We start from the raw sequence: 13,291 nt of genomic DNA on the forward strand, positions 1-13,291 counted from the left end.
AGGTAGGAGGGTGTGGCATGGTGTGGCTGGGTCAGTCGGAGAGAGGGACAGGAAACACAGGATGGTGGTGTCTTAGGACGGAGAGGCCAAACACAGGCATGGACTGATGACGCTGGTGTCTTAGGGGTCAGAAGGCAAACACAGGCATGGAGTGATAAGGGATAAGAGCTTAAGAGTGGCCTGACAGGGGACAGTTCTCACTCATCCACCGAGTTACAGGGCCGAGCAAGCCCACTCCTCTAAGGCGACGGGAACAGTTGATTGATTATCCCTCGACTGGTCCTCCCTCTCCCACCTGCTTTCCAAGGGAAGCCCTCTGTCTCATTTCCACATAGCCACTGGCTGTTTCACACGCCACTTTCTGTCCACTAAAAGAAGGAGGGAAGATGGGGAACCATAAACCAGCTCCACAGATAGCACCTCTGCACAGAGGGGTGAGTGTGGGTCTCATTGGGCAAATGGTCACTCCGAGCCTTGATCCCTGGGTTGTTTAAAAAAATGCACTGGAGGGAGCACCTGGCTGGCTCAGTCAAAAGAGCACAGGACTGTGAATCTGATCTCAGTCAGGATCATGAGTTCAAGCCCTGCATTGGGTCCACAGATAATGGAAAATGAATGAATGAATGGAATTTTTTAAAACATAAAAGTATGTCATGTTGTTCTCCCCCCCCCCCCAAAAAAAAAGGAATGGAGGGGCGCCGCAGTCTATGAAGCGTCTGCCTTCAGCTCAGGTCATGATCTCAGGGTACTGAGACTGAGCCCTGCCCCTCTGGGGCTCCCTGCTCAGTGGGGAGTCTTCTCCCTCTCCCTCTGTCCCTCCCCCCACTCGTGTGTTCATGCGTGTGCGCTCGCTCGCGCTCTCGCGCGCGCTCTCTCTCTCTCTCTCTCTCTGAAATAACCAACTAACTTACTAAATAACAATCAAACTTCAAAAGAAAAAGGGCAGGGACATGAACGATTATTCACGGGGAACGATGGAGCCTGCACAGTGGGGAAACATCCTATGGACCCTCTATCCCCATGTTTACTTTGGGGTGGAGACTTGACCTGAGAAGGAGGATCATTGAGTCCCTTATGTCAGGAGGTTACCTTAGGAGAAGGAGAAGGGGCTGTGGGCATGCTGTGAGAGCTGGTCTAACCGGAACGGGGTCTCAGGCTCCTTCTCTCAGGTAAGGAGTATCAGGGCCGTGCTTGTTGATAAGCTGCAGCCCCATCCGTCGACCTTCAGTCCAGACTTCTGCAGAGATGCCTGGTATTTGGTAGCAAGGCCTGAAACGAGACGGTAGCTCAGTAGGGGGAACCAATTTTCTGAAAAACAGGCTTGGAGCTTTCAGCCAGCATCAGCCCATTTACCTTATGGGGCATGGTTTCCATCCATCCCTCCCACCACCCCTGTCAAGTTATGCTGTGGCTATTCTTTTATTTCCTCAGGGGAGGTAGGTTTATGGTAAAGAAGTTTCTGTACATCTTAGCGGTAACATGCCTATGTGCCGGGCTCAACAGAGGCTTTTCCCCTGTAGGTTAAAAGGGACTAGAAACAACAGGGAGTCAGACATGCTCTGTTTTCCCCTGTTATCATTCCCCATGGTCAATCCTTCATTCCATTGCTATGGAACAGGGGCAGAGGTCTGCCTTCTATAACTGCTTCAAGCTGAATGAGGGTGCAGTGGAGGCTTTGGAATGGAAGGATCTGAGACAGGGCAGATCGCAATTTTTGGTCCCTAGTGCCAATGGTGGGGGTCTCAGAGAGAGTTCCCTCTCTGAGGGCTTGGATATTTCTCTACACGGTTTGGTACCATATGGCATCATTGATTTTATCCCCAAGTACACTTGTAAGGAATAGTAACAGTAGAGTCTAACCCAATAGTCTCATTCTCTCTCAAATTGACCTGGCATCGGTGGGCATCCAAGAATACACGTGAGGGGCACCTGGGTGGCTCAGTGGGTTAAGCCTCCACCTTCGGCTCAGATCATGATCCCAGGGTCCTGGGTTCGAGCCCCACATCGGGCTCTCTGCTCAGTAGGGAGCCTGCCCCCCCCCCCCCCCCCCCCCCCCCGCCCGGCCCCACCGCCTCTCGGCCTATTGGTGATCTCTCTCTCTCTGTCAAATCAATCAATCAATCAATCAATCAAAGAATACAGATGAGTAAATTAGTCTGAGCCCCTCCCCCAGCTGGGGAAGGGGGCAAAGGTTGTGGAGGGTTAAGGGTTTCTTCTAGCCAAGTAGCTTAGTGTTTGCCTTTTATTATCAGGGGCCCTACTCCTTCTCCTTTCTCTCCCCCCTCTTCTGTCTTTAAAGATTTTTATTAAGTCATCTCTGCACCTTGGGGCGCCTGGGTGGCTCAGTGGGTTAAAGTTCTCTGCCTTTGGCCGAGGTCATGATCCCAGGGTCCTGGGATCGAGCCCTACATTGGGCTCTCCGTTCCGCGGGGGGCCTGCTTCCTCCTCTCTCTCTGCGTGTCTCTCTGCCTACTTCTGACCCCTGTCTGCCAAATAAATCAATACAATCTTTAGGGGGGGGGGGGGGAGAAAAAAAAAAAAAAAGAAAGGAATCTCTGCACCCAGTGCGGGGCTCGAACTCACAACCCCGAGATCAAGCGTCGTGTGTTCTACCGACCGAGCCAGCCAGGTGCCCCTATCTCTATGGGTTCTTATTTCCAAAGAAGAGTTAATACAGGTGCAGCAAGTGGAGTTAAGGATCATAGACTCTGCCTCATTCATCTAGCAATCCGGCAGTTAAGAAGAGGCACTTCTATGCAAAACCCAAAGGAAAACACTGGTTACTGGTTGAAACAAGGGCTCAACCCAGTATCTAAGTCTGGAGTGCTGCCAGTGAGGTCTTGTAAGGCCCTATTTGATATTTTTTATTTGAGCCAGAGGCTTCCATGGAGGTGAAACAAGAACTTTGTTGTTTAACCCCTAGACTGTCCCTGATCCCCTTCCCCCAGGGGACTTAGAAACAAGTCCCGGAAACCAGCTCCGGGTGTGGAGGCCAAGAAAAACAAGACCGTACCCACCTCGAGCCTAGCCCTGTCAGAAGTACAGCCATCTTGGCAAAGCAAAAGCTGGCACCTTGCGCTGTAAGAGTGGGTGAGCATAAGAATGGCCATCCTGAAGGCCGGGAAGCCATTTTCCTGAGCATCGCTAACAGGCCCTACTGCGTACGTGACTCGAGATAAGAGGAACTAGCTCCAACCTGAAAAAGCAACTTACTCCTCTACCACCGGGGCGCTTAGGCGGTGGCGGTGGCGCCACCGGGACCAGATGTTCATAAAAAACAAAGAGTTAACTTGCAGAGATCACAGCAATCCTGCAAGACAGGAGTCTCCCTCGGTTCACAAATGTCCTAGTGATTGACAACAAAGAAGTCATCTTCTCCATAGCCCAATTTCCAGAGATGAATAGCTCAGTTCCTTGAAGCCTAAGGTCGCCCTCCCCACCATAAAACTGAAGGAGGCCGAGGTGGAGGGAAATGTCACTCAAGTTAAGTTTCTTCTAGACCTAAATCTCCCTTAACCACCAGGGTGACACGCCGGGGTGGCAAAAAGTGAAACTGTCAAAGTGGGGCGCAAGATAGGTCTGTAGCTATGAAAAAGTGCCTTGAAAATGCTCGATAAACCCATGGCTTTGAGTGCTCGGGGTCCTTGTTGAAACCCGCCGCGCTGGGCAGATTCTTGGACCCCAGCTAGCTGGAAATAAACCACGCTGTGGGACTTGCATTATCGAGTGTTCTCTGTCTCATGGAGGGGTGGTCGACTCCGTACCCTAACAGTCTCTAGATGTCAGGCTTGAAGCATCCTTGGGCAGAGTGGGAGTGGGCAGGGACAATCTGACGGGCTGTTCTGGGGTGTAGGTCCAATGTCTCATTTCGAGTGGCCCATGGAGCCGCCGGCACAAACACTGTCTATGGATGATGAGCTAGTGTGGCCAGTTCCCTCAAAGTTTCTTTCACGTGGTCGAGCTTCTTTGCCAGGCTTGGGGGGGGGGGGGGGGATACGGTTTTAGTTCTTAATGGTTTTAAGATAGGAGAATGGGAGAATGTTGGAAACCGTCGTTCACAGAGTCATAGTCCTAGAGAATCAAGAAAACCAGAAGGATTCAGGATCCCGTCCAGTTTTAGAGGCAGAGAACAAAGGCCCAAAGGTCATTCTTCAGAACCAGCAACTATCACCCCCAAAAGTGTGTTATTGAAATAGAATCTTTCTCTCTAATGTCACCTTTATTGCCATCCAAGATAGCCAAAGGAAGATGAATTTGTTTGTGAAACAATTCCAGTTTTCCCACAGTTGTTCTAATCATCTACATAAGCGAAGCAAGAAGAGCAAGCGATCGTATATGGGATCTTTCTTTCTTATCTGCTTGGATGGAGCTTTTCATAAGGAATTTTAGATTGAACTCTTTTCTTTTTAAAAGATTTCATTTTGGGGCGCCTGGGTGGCTCCGTGGATGAAGCCGCTGCCTTCGGCTCAGGTCATGATCTCGGGGTCCTGGGATCGAGCCCCGCATCGGGCTCTCTGCTCTGCAGGGAGACTGCTTCCTCCTCTCACTCTGCCTGCCTCTCTGCCTACTTGTGATCTCTCTCTCTGTCAAATAAATAAAATAAAATCTTTAAAAAAAAAAAAGATTTTCTTTTATTTATTTGACCGGGGGGGGGGGGGGGGGGCACAAGCGGAAGGAGAGGGAGAGGGAAAAGCAGACTCCCCCGAAGGCAGATGCTTAACGACTGAGCCACCCAGGCTCCCCTAGATCGAACCTTTAAGTGCCTTTTTAAAATCCAGGAGCCAAGCCAAATATTTCCCATCAGATTCGCCTGCAAGACCTGTACATTTGGGTGAATTCCTCTCTTCCTGAGGCCCTCCAAATTTCCTTCATGAAGTTCCGGGATCCGCCAGGAGGTGGCATTCTTTATTCAACTGTTAAGGCCGAGGGGCCCTCGGTAAGCAAGGTGACCAGGCCAACCAACATTTCCAAGGGGCTTTATTGGATCCATCAAGTCAATCAGACCTTTTTAAGCAGTCTCATCATATCCGAGTCTACGCATGTGTCTCTGAAAGATGATATTCCAGGGGCAGCTGGCTGGCAGAGTCAGTAGAGAGCATGACTCTTGATCTCAGGGTTGTCAGTTCAAGCCCCACATTGGGTGTAGAGATTACTGAAAACATAAAATCTGTTGGGCGCCTGGGTGGCTCCGTGGGTTACGCCTCTGCCTTCCACTCAGGTCATGATCCCAGGGTCCTAGGATGGAGCCCTGCGTTGGGCTCTCTGCTCAGCAGAGAGCCTGCTTCCCCTTCCTCTCCCTCTTCCTCTTTCCCCCCCCTCCCTCCCCCCCCACCCCCCGCCCCCCCCCACCCCCCCTCCCCCCCATTCCCCCTCCCCCCCCATTCCCCCTCCCCCCTCCCTCCCCCCACCCCCCTCCCCCCTCCCCCCTCCGCCCCCCCCCCGATAAAAAACTAAAATCTGCAAAATGAAATGAAATAAAATGAAATGAAGTGAAATGAAATGAACTAAAATAAAATAAATTGGGTGCGGGGCGGAAAAAGGAAAAAAAGCTGATTATCTGTATTCTATGTGACATTGAAAGCTCCAAAACGACGTCTCTTTAAAATAAAACCAACAGGGGCGCCTGGGTGGCTCAGCGGGTTAAGCCTCTGCCTTCAGCTCAGGTCATGATCTCAGGGTCCTGGGATCGAGCCCCTGCATGGGGCTCTCTGCTCAGCAGGGAGCCTACTTCCTCCTGTCTCTGTACCTGCCTCTCTGCCTACTTGTGATCTCTCTCTCTCTCTGTCAAATAACTACATAAAATCTTTAAAATAGAATAAAATAAAACCAACAACCTTGAATTGGCTTTAAAGCCAAAGAAGTCGCACCTGGGTCCACTAAAAAAGTCAGTCGATTGTTTTCCCCCTCTCAGGCTCCTGTGGGGAAGTCTGAAGTGGGCTGTTTAAGTCCAGGGGAGCCCTCGCGGGCCCCTCCCTGCTGACTTGGAAGGTGCTCCAATTTAGACCTCCTAAGGAGGTGGCCCAAGGGGCTTGGAGTGATTTTCGTGCCGAAACGGGGGTGGGGGTGGGGGTGGGGGTGGGGGTGGGGTGGGGTGTGTCTCACTGCGGAGGTGGAGGCGGGGCAAGGGAGCCTCGGGCAAGGCCCCCGGCAGAGGTCAAGTTTTTTTTGTTTTTTTTTTTTTAAGATTTTGTTTATTTATTGGACAGACAGAGATCACAAGTAGGCAGAGAGACAAGCAGAGAGAGAGGAGGAAGCAGGCTCCCCGCTGAGCAGAGAGCCCAATGTGGGGCTCAATCCCATGACCCTGGGATCATGACCTGAGCCAAAGGCAGAGGCTTTAACCCACTGAGCCACTCAGGTGCCCCGAGAGGTCAAGTTTTGAACTCATCTTTTTTTCTTTTCCGTTCTTTTCTTTTCCCGTTTGGCCTCTGCCTGCCTCGGCCTTCATCTCAGGGGGAGGGGGTAAGTCAGGTGTGCTCCATTTTCTTTCTTTCTTTCTTTTTTTTTTCTTTTTAAAGATTTTATTTTATTTATCTGACAGAGAGAGAGATCACAAGTAGGCAGAGAGGCCGGCAGAGAGAGAGGAGGAAGCAGGCTCCCTGCGGAGCAGAGAGCCCGATGCGGGACTCGATCCCAGGACCCTGAGATCATGACCTGAGCCGAAGGCAGCGGCTTCATCCACGGAGCCATCCAGGCGCCCCAGGTGTGCTCCATTTGCGTCTGTCCTTCTCGCTCTGGGCCATCCACTGGGTCCCTTCCCTTGAGGCATCTTGACGATGGAGCGACACAAAAGTCTGAATGTAGGGAATGTCATCCCAGGTCATGTGACCTGAAACACCTTGATGCTCGTTCTTACCATGCCCGATTTTTCCAGGTGCCTCCTTTCAACTCAGTTATGAAGCAAGGAGTTCCTTTACAACTGGATGTTAGCAAGAGCGTCCAGAGGGAGAGAAAACATCTCAGATGGGAAACGCACAGGGACCCATGGATGCACACAAGATGCAAACAACTCGTAGCCTTTGTGTCAGTCTTCTTTGTGGAGAGGTCATGAAAGACCAGAGGCCCCAAATCTCCCCCTTGGCTGAAAACAAATCCAAGGGCCACATAGCATGACCACTTATGGGTCCCCTCCATCCGTTGTTTTCCTTTTCTAATCAGAACACGGCAGGTTTTGTGCAAAGATACCAACAGCCGCAGCAAGAAACAAACCAAATGAAGACCAGAGCATCTCCCTGAGCGTCGGTTCCTCCCCAGAAGCTGGGCCTTCACGGATGGAACTAAAACAGGCTTCCCAGTTTCTGACGACTTAGTCTCCTAGCAGCCTTCCTCGACTTGTGCACACAATTCAGACATGTCGAAAGAAGCCCCCTCGGGCCATCTGCGACTCATGGTATCCTGAAATGTCTTCCATGGAAGTAAGCAACTGCCAGTAGAGGCTCCCCATGTATTATCGTACACTGTACACGTGGCCTGCAAGCGTTTCTTCTGGGGGTGGGTGGTTGCTTTCCCAACATCGATTGCAGGTTTCTATAGGGTTTTGGTTTGTTTAGCCGGTTTGGTTTGGTTTTCCGCACGCACGTGTGCGTGCACATAGGCGTATGTGTGTTTTCCATCCAGAGTTCCAAGTCATCGTGAGGAAGGACCCTACAGAAAGTGACGGAGTTTATTTTCCATTTTTAGCATATGCAAGGCTCTAGGACTCTAGTCTTATGGGAACCAGGGAGGTTTTCTTTCTTTTTCTTTTTTTTTTTTTTTTTTTCCCCGTCCTTATGTTTGGAAGGCTCCTTTGGAGGGATTCATCGATGGGTTGGAAAAAAACCTCTCCTGTAGGTTTTATGTCTATGTAATCTCTCCACACAACATAGGGCTCCCATCCCGAGTCACACTCACAATCCCGAGTCCCACGCTCCACCGGTGGAGGATGGAGCCAGGCACCCCTTTGATCAAATTTCTTTCTTTCTTTTTCTTTTTCTTTTTCTTTTCTTCTTCTTCTTCTTCTTCTTTTTTTTTTTTTAATGAGGTAGATATGCAATGTGTGCTCAGGACAGAAAGAGAGCCCACATGCTGAAGTTTGGCAGAGTCCTTTGGGACCCGGGTAAGTGTGAAAGCCCAGGAGCAGGGCCCACACAGGTTAAAACGTGACAATGTCCTTGATCCAGATCCACTTAACAGATGATGCATTGAAAGCGCACTTCTGAGACGCCTGGGTGGCTCAGCCGGTTAAGTGGTTAAGTGGCTGTCTTCCGCTCAGGTCCTGATCTCAGGGTCCTGGGATCGAGCCCCGCATCGGGCTCCCTGCTTGGCGGGAGGCCTGCTTCTCCCTTGTCCGTTCCCCCTGCTTGTGTTCCCTCTCTCGCTGTCTCTCTGTCAAATAGATAGTCTTAAAATGAATGAATGAAGGAATGAATGAATGATGGGGTGCCCCGGTGGTGGCTCAATCGGTTGAGGTTGAGCGTGTCTGCCTTGGGGCTCAGGTCATGATCCTGGAGTCCTGGGAATGAGTCTTGTATCGGGTTCCCTGCTCAGCTTAGAGCCCGCTTCTCCCTCTGCCCTTCACTCCGCTCATGGGCTCACGCTCGCTCGCGCGCTCTCTCTGTCTCTCTCATCAGTCAATAAAATCTTAAAAAAATAATCAACTGCACGAACGAAGGAATGAACCAAGAAAACAAACACACACAAGACATGGCATCAAAGGGAAGTGCTTGCTTTGGGCGGGCGGGCGGGCGGGCGGGCGTGGGGGGATGGGGAGTGGCGGTGGCGGGGCGGGGTGGGGTGGGGTGGGGTGGGGTGGGGTGGGGCGGGGCGGGGCGGGGCGGGGCGGGGCAGGGCGGTGTCCAAGCGGCGGAAATTTCTCTAACCTGCAACACAGTCTTTATCAGTGCTGCTTTCAGTCCTTCCCCCAGATTCCATTTTCCACAAGCGACGGTCCCACCCAAGTGGGCTTCTTTCATGGTAAGACCCGTGTCCTCCCCTATGTCCTGCAGAGAGCGATGAGCCATGAGAAGCCAAAGTTGGGCGGATCCATATGAATCTAGGAAGTAAGCATCCTTCCTGAGACCATTAGCTGAAGTCCTGCTTCCTCTTTAGGACGCAATGTCTTAAAAAAGCAGGTATAGTCATTGGCTCGGGAAAAGGAGGAGGCCTAAGGACCACCCTAAAGAACAGAGTAGGGGGAGAAACAGAAGTGAAAAGATAGAAGAACTGGGGCACCTGGGTGGCTCCGTAGGTTAAAGCCTCTGCCTTTGGCTCGGTTTATGGTCCCGGGGTCCTGGGCTCGAGACGCCGGATTGGGCTCTCTGCTCGATGGGGAGCCTGCTTCTCCCTCTCTCTCTGCCTGCCTCTCTGCCTACTTGTGATCTCTGTCTGTCACATCAATAAATAAAATCTTGAAGAAGAAGAAGACGAAGGAGAAGGGGAAGGAGAAGAAGAAGGGGGGGGGGCTGATTTCACCATCCCCAGCCTTTGAAATGATCTGGTATCCCCTCCTAAGAGAGAACCCATTCTCCGCCGAATGTTTCCTACTTCTTTTCACTAAGTATTGCCACCCAACAAGCACATTCCTATGCCACCAAACCGTCTCCGCAAACATAATTTGTAGTATCGGTGTTCTATTCTGCCATGTGAGTCTAGCATCCTGTGTTTAACTACTGTGACATTGTTCCACATTCAGGTGGATTCCAACTCTTGTTTGGGGTGTGTGTGTGTGTGTGTGTGTGTGTGTGTGTGTGTGTGTGAGGGGAGGGTTCTGGGGGTGTGTCCATCTGCATTCAGTAGGTGTAGGGGAGGAAGAATGTTCCCTCTACTCCCCTTCTGAGTTGTTGACTGAGACACCGGTCAGAAAGAGACAGATCCCAGGGAGAGAAACAGTCGATTGACACGTGCAGCGCCCACCAGGCAGAATACACCCACACCAGAAGTCTCACAGAACGGCGGCGGCTCGGAATTCCCATGTCGAGGGCATGTCCTCCACAAAGAAAGATCCGGTTGTGGAGAAATGACAGGAGAGAGGAAAGCAGTTTTGGGCTTCTGAGCTCAGCCCACCACGGGAAGGCCAAGAGATGGAAGGGAACGGGCAGAGGAAGGTTTTCTGGGCACGTTCCTCTGATGCCGTCTGCAGACTGATGAGAATGTCTTCTTTTCCTCCTGCTCCATGGAGGGAAGGTGCCATTCCTAGGCGAGTTTTATCTCCCCCTTTCAGGTCAGGAAGCAGAGGGAGAGGCAAAGAAGTGTCCTCCTCAGGGCTATTGCCTTTCTCTCTCTCTCTCTCTCTCTCTCTCTCTCTCTCTCTCTCTTTCTTTCTTTATTCCTATCTCTCTCAAGGTTCTGTGTATGTATTTGACAGAGAGAAACAGAGCGAGGGAGGGAAACAAGCAGGGGCTGGGGGAGTGGGAGAGGGAGAAGCAGGTTTCCCACTGAGCAGGGAGCCAGATGCGATGGGAGCGGGTGTGTGTGTGTGTGTGTGTGTGTGTGTGTGTGTGCGCGCGCGCGCGCGCGCGTGCGCTACGCGCCTGAGATGGTGACCTGAGCCTATGGCAGACCCTTAACGCCTGAGCCACCCAGCTTACTGGGTGAAGAACAGCTTACTGTTTCTTAAGCGCTTCACATTCCAAAGAACCCGTGTGCCAAAGCGGTACGGGAGCGGGGAGCGGGGAGCGGGGAGCGGGGGAGCGGGGAGCGGGGAGCGGGGGAGCGGGGAGCGGGGGGGGGGGGAGCGGGGGGGGGGAGCGGGGGGGGGAGCGGGGGGGGGAGGGGGGCGCCGGCACACAGGAAACCCGTTCTCTCCCTAGGCTACAAAAAGCTCAGTGGCCCCTGGCTGGTTCTCCATAGAGCGCGCTGACTCTTAGATCTGAGTCCTGAGTTGGAGCCCCACCCTGGTTGTAGGGTACACAAGAAAAACAACGACAGAAATAACAATGAAGAGCTCGATAAAGTCCGGCGCGCGTGGCCTCTGCCGCTCTTCCTACTTGGGCTCTCTATCTCGCTGTCAAATGCAGAAGCAAGAATCTTTAAAATGAAAGAAAGAAAGATGGAAAGGAAGGAAAGGAAGGAAGGAAGGAAGGAAGGAAGGAAGGAAGGAAGGGGAAGGGGAAAGGGAAGGAAGGGGAAGGGGAAAGGGAAGGAAGGGGAAGGGGAAAGGGAAGGAAGGGGAAGGGGAAAGGGAAGGAAGGGGAAGGGGAAAGGGAAGGAAGGGGAAGGGGAAAGGGAAGGAAGGGGAAGGGGGAGGGGGAAGGGGAAAGGGAAGGGGAAAGGGGAAAGGGAAGGGGGAAAGGGAAAGGGAAGGGGGAAAGGGAAGGGGGAAAGGGAAAGGGGAAGGGGAAGGGGAAGGGGAAGGGAAGGGAGAAAGAAAAAAAAAATTACTTTCTATGGTGACAGAAGGACGGAGGTAGCCTCCTACCCAACCCCATAGCCTGCCTCCTTTCCAGCCAAATGACCAGCACCTGGGAATGGCTTTGAACCATTCTCCATGACTTGGGCTCGCCTGGTGGAAAAAGCGGGGTGCTGTTCATCTCACTTCTGGGCCAGCGTAAGAGGATGGAGTGAGGGTAGCTCTCGGTGGGGAAGGGGGCGCCACGAGACCCAAGGCGCAGGACCACCAGAGCATGATGAGATCGTTCTGGCCTTAAGGGGTGCAGGATAGCCTGTGAATCCTTTTCCAGGGAAGAAAGAGGCCACGCGAGACAGTGCAAAACACCTTTCCACAGTGTCTGCTGATGATGCTAGGACTTCTGTCCTCAGAGATGGTACCTGTTTAGTACCACTTCAAGTTTTAAGAGAAGGGGTCGGGCGGGAGACTCGGTGGCCCACGAACATCCTGTCGTCGTTCCACTCATCTTCCTAAGCTCATCGTGGAGAACGATGACGCCGTCCAAAGGAGCAGCGCGCCGATCCATGGAAACACCTGGGTGAGCCCCAAAAACGTGACGCTAAGAAAAAGGAACCCGAGAGCCACGGGTGACCTAATGAATGCCTTGGGATTCCAGGGGTAGGTAGGAAGGAGGCAGCCGTCATACCCCAATCCTAGGCAGGACGGAGGGGGGGATCGGAGGCTGTAGGGGGAGACCGGTGAAGAGAGTCAGGGTGAGGGGAGGGGGAGGCGCGGGTGGGAAGCGGGCAGGGGGTGGTAGGGGTGTTTCTTTTCGAAGGGATGGAAACGTTCTGGAAACGGTGGCGAGGGTTGCGCATCTTTGGGAGTCCCCTAAGGAATAAAAGGCTACCGAACCGCGTCCCTTGAAGAGTATGTGAATTATGGAGTGCGAATTTTATCTCCACTTTGAAAACGGGAGGGCAAAGGGTAGGTAGACGAGGGAGGGAGGGAGGGAGGGAGGGAGGGAGGTGACCGGGGCGGGTGGTTGGTGAACAGGGCGGCGGGTGGGTCTGCCTATCTCCCTCTCTCCCTTCCCGTCCCTTCTTCCCCCTTCAGTTCCTTCGTCCGTCCGTCCCTCCCTCCCTAGCCATCCGTGCGTGCCCGCGTGTGCGCGTCCATGCCCATTCCTCCACTCTGTGGGTCCGCGCACACATTCAAAACCGGTGGTGGGGGGGGAGGGGCAGGGAGTGGATGTGTAGGATACTGGGCATGCGTAGTATTCTGAGAGCTTCTGTGCGTTACCCCCACTCATCACCTCTGAGAGTGGACAGAGTCTGTGGGCGGCCACCCCCCCGCCCGGGTCCTGGGTCCGGCAGAGACTCCAAGCCAACGCAGGCCAGGCGGGGGGGGGGGTGGGGGGTGGGGGGTGGGGGGTGGGGGGTGGGGGGTGGGGGGTGGGGGGTGGAAAAGCGTTCAGCAGGTGTAAGGGGAAGGTCCCATGATGGGTCGTTGGGGTGGGGGGAGCAAGAGAGGAGGTGGCCAGAAGAGGGGTGTCCTAGGTCATTTCAGAGAAAGGGAAAGTGGATAGCCGTCCCAGGGTCGATCGAACTTTCTGGAGAACAGCGGCGCCTGTGTCCGTTTTGACAGTGGTCTCCCCAGGTCCACCTTAAAGGTTCAGGTCTGTGGAAGTGACGGTGCAGAAGGCGCTTCGAGAAGAACACCGGTTCCCATGTCTCCAACGATCCGTCCACATCATGGCACTAGGGGCGCCTGGGTGGCTCCGTGAGTGAAAGCCTCTGCTTTCGGCTCAGGGTATGATCCCAGGGTCCTGGGTTCGAGCCCAGCATCGGGCTCTCTGCTCGGAGGAGGAGCCCCCTCCTCTCTCTCTGCCTACTTGTGATCTCCGTCTGTCCAATCGATCCATAAAATCTTCCAAAAAAAATCACGTCACTACAACTGTTCCTAGGTCCGTCCGGGGTGCGTCCG

This window comes from Meles meles, unplaced genomic scaffold (assembly GCF_922984935.1).
Source record: "Meles meles unplaced genomic scaffold, mMelMel3.1 paternal haplotype, whole genome shotgun sequence".
In the NCBI taxonomy this organism is placed as follows: domain Eukaryota; kingdom Metazoa; phylum Chordata; class Mammalia; order Carnivora; family Mustelidae; genus Meles; species Meles meles.